The sequence below is a fragment of the Colobus angolensis genome, unplaced genomic scaffold (assembly GCF_000951035.1).
Source record: "Colobus angolensis palliatus isolate OR3802 unplaced genomic scaffold, Cang.pa_1.0 Scaffold7, whole genome shotgun sequence".
Taxonomy (NCBI): Eukaryota; Metazoa; Chordata; class Mammalia; order Primates; family Cercopithecidae; genus Colobus; species Colobus angolensis.
The window spans coordinates 23,167,354-23,171,361 of NW_012120709.1; positions in this window are offsets into that span (position 1 = coordinate 23,167,354).

Consider the following 4,008-nt stretch of genomic DNA (forward strand, 5'->3'; position numbering starts at 1 on the left):
TGCCTGTAATCCCAGCTACTCGGGAGGCTGAGGCAAGAGAATTGTTTGAACCCAGGAGGCAGTGGGTGCAGTGAGCCGAGAGTGCACCATTGTACTCCAGCCTGGGTGACTAAGTGGGACTCTGTCTCAAAAAAAAATAATAATGTAGGCCGGGCGCGGTGGCTCACGCCTGTAATCCCAGCACTTTGGGAGGCTGAGACGGGCAGATCACGAGGTCAGGAGAAAGAGACCATCCTGGCTAACACAGTGAAATTCCGTCTCTACTAAAAATACAAAAACTTAGTTAGGCATGGTGGCGGGCGCCTGTAGTCCCAGCTACTTGGCTACTTGGAAGGCTGAGGCAGGAGAATGGTGTGAACCTGGGAGGTGGAGCTTGCAGTAAGCCAAGATCGCGCCACTGCACTCCAACCTAGGTGACAGAGCGAGACTCCGTCTCAAAAATAATAATAATGATAATAATGTGTACACATGGACATAAGAGCGTGGAACGATAGACAATGGAGACTTGGAAGAGTGAGAGGGAGGGAGGGGGGTGAACGATGAGAAATTACTTAATTTAGTGTATGTACATTATTCAGGTGATGGATACCCTAAAAGCCCTAAATTCACCAGTATACAAGCTGTGCATGGAACAAAATTGCACCTGTGTTCCATACATTTATACAAATAAGAATACAATAATTTCAAAAATAAAACTGTGTGTATAAAGATAAATTTCCTCCTATCTTATTATTTAAAAGATTGTCTGCTTCCTTTCCTGTATAAGTTTTAATGCAAGGCTCTCCTCCTATTAGCTTAATGCTGTGGCCCCAGGAAGGGAAACAGGTAGAGCACAGGGAGAAAAATTTATCCCAACGCATCTAAAATTGTGTCAGATGGAAAAGAGTTCGTCTTTTTTTTTTATAAGCCCCAAGTTGGATAATTCAGACAAATGGTGAAGCCATGGGAAAAGACAACTGGAAAAAAGCTAGAGTTGCTCAGGAATGGAATCCATATGTTCCACGAGGGGAGACAGAGGAGAAAGTGTTCAAATGTGAGTGGAACGGCACGTCACAGAAATGTGTTTTGCCAGGGGATCCTGGCACTGGGGTGAGTGTGAGGATTAGCTCTTGTCGAAGGCTCTTTCCGACTTTGATTCTAGGATTAATCGAATAAACACTGCATTTCCATGGTACTAGAGGGGAACAGCAGTTGAGCTAGTGAACTGATGGAAATACTTTCACACTAATTGGTATGGGGAAGGTGGAATAACTAGAAGCCCTTTAAGGTATCTTCCAACTCTGAGATTCTTATTTTGTGATTCCAGGTTCTGAAAGGGAGCCACTGCAGAGCTACTGGCAGATCTACACAACTGACAAGATGCAGCTCACCCCTCTGTCTCGGGTTTCAGGACAACACCTGGTGCGTGCACGTGGGTGGGGGGTGGGTGTGGGAAGCAGAGATGAGGGCAGGAAAAGACAGACATCTGAAGGGCCAGAGATTGGGCGCGTGCACGCGCACACACACACACACACATACACACGCGCATACACAGTGGAGATTTAGAGTTGGACCCTTCCCTTAACTGCTGGCCACAGTCATCCATTGTTGGGGACACAGCTGCCTCTACCTCCTCTCCCAAAGCCAGTGCAGGCTCGAGGCAACCTAAGACACCAAACCTCTGAACCAAAGTCCATTTGCCAAAGCATAGGTGCCCACTCAAAAGCTGGGGGACAGAAGACGGGGCTGAGCACAGAAGCTACGCCCAGCATGACCAGGAGGCATCACTTAAAGTGGCACCTTCAGCCATCTCTGTGCGCTCTGAGACTGCAGGTAAGAGTCCTCTACTCACCCACTACCTGGCATCCCCCTCTCACTCCACTCCCTGTCCCAGAGCTCCTGCTCTCTGCTCCCCTCCCCCTAATGCAGGGTGGATAGGCAGAGAACACAGGATGCTTCCTGCCCTCGGCCCTGCTCAGACCTCAGTGGTTCAAACACAGCCCTCCCCAGAGAGTTCTCACTACCTGCTCCCCATGATGACCACAGCCTGTCCGCATCACCCACAGGTAACATGGCCCTTGGCAGCCCGCTTTCTCCATCCCACAGGACTCCCATACACCTCACCCCACTCTGCCTCCTCTACTTTATACTGGCCAAAAATGGGACTTTCTTAACAGCCAAAAAGCTGCCCATCCTCTCCCAGTATCCCACCCTTGAACTTTGAAGGCTGAGTCAAGAGTTTTACTTCTGTCAAAACAGCCAGTGCAGAGAGCCAAACTTCTTCCCTCCCACTGAGGAACTGGAGGGGCTTCCTCAAGGTCTCATGGATATTTGCAGCTTTGGAAGCAGAGAGAGAACAAAACCCCTGACTCAATTATCTTCCTTTTTTGTTCCTAGAGACTATTTCCTGCCCCTGAGGAGACACAGACAGAGTGGCAACCGCACTAAGCCCAGGGGTAATGTGGAACATGCAGTTCCACCCACCCATGCAGGAGTCCACCAATGACCATCTTCATTGTAAGCCACCCTGCCCCCAACCAGCACTATGCTCAAAGCCAAAAGAAATCACCAAACATGAAATGCTGGTAAAAACCGCTTTTGAAATTCCACATGCCCTTGAATGTTAAATGCAGAGAAGTCCCCACCCCTCCCCACCCCCACCACTAGTTCTTACGTACCTGGTTTCAAATAAATTCAAACTAGGTCCTGTCTGGACACCACCACCAGCACCCACCTCTCCCCTGACAGGGCGCAATGGGATACCATGAGAAGGCTACCATGAGATAGGCAAGAATCACTGGAACAAGTCAATCACTTCTCCCCCGCTTCTAGACACCCCCTCTCCAGGAGACAGAAGATCCCCACCTGTTTGACTACTCTTCTTCAAATAGTACATCCCTCAGTCCCACCCAGCAAGAGACACTGGCTCTCCAAACCCAGCCAGAGAACAGTAACCCTGGTGTTCAGGTAAGGCCAGGAATGAGACGAGAGAGGGGTCAATAGAGACTGGGACATGTGCCACTGAGGCAGCAGACATGCTCTTTAAGTATCTATTTTAAGAGAAGATACTATTTTTCTTTTTTTTTTTTTTTGAGACGGAGTCTCGGTCAGTCGCCGGGGCTGGAGTGCAGTGGCCGGATCTCAGCTCACTGCAAGCTCCGCCTCCCGGGTTCCCGCCATTCTCCTGCCTCAGCCTCCCGAGTAGCTGGGACTCCAGGCGCCCGCCACCTCGCCCGGCTAGATTTTTGTATTTTTTAGTAGAGACGGGGTTTCACCGTGTTAGCCAAGATGGTCTCGATCTCCTGACCTCGTGATCTGCCTGTCTCGGCCTCCCAAAGTGCTGGGATTACAGGCTTGAGCCACCGCGCCCGGCCGAAGATACTATTTATTAAGCACCTACTACATGCCAGACACTATGCTAGATAACTTTATTTCAGATCCTCTCAAGAACCAGAAAGGGATATATTATCCTGATTTTACAAATAAGGAAATTGTGTGGCCAGGTGTGGTGGCTCACACCTGTAATCTCAGCACTTTGGGAGGCCAAGGTGGGTGGATCACCTGAGGTCAGGAGTTCGAGACCAGCCTGGCCAACATAGTGAAACCCCGTCTCTATTGAAAATACAAAAATTAGCCGGGCGTGGTGGCAGGAGCCTGTAATCCCAGCTACTCGGGAGGCTAAGGCAGGAGAATCGCTTGACCCAGGAGGTGGAGGTTGCAATGAGCCGATATTGTGCCACTGCATTCCAGCCTGAGGGACAACAGTGAGACTTCGTATCAAAAAAAAAAAACCAAAAAACAAAAAAAACAAATAAGGCAACTGTGACTCAGAGAAGTTAAGTAACTTGATAGTTACTTTTTGATGACCTCTCACTCTAGGAGACTGATACCACTGACTTCCCCTACTAAGCCCCATTAATGAAGGGAAGGTCAGAAGGACTCCTCCATCCCCACTTGACCCCCAACAAACTGAACTTCCCACTAGGGGAAGTGGCAGAAGCTAGTTGCTTTTCAGCAGTTGGAAGCCCA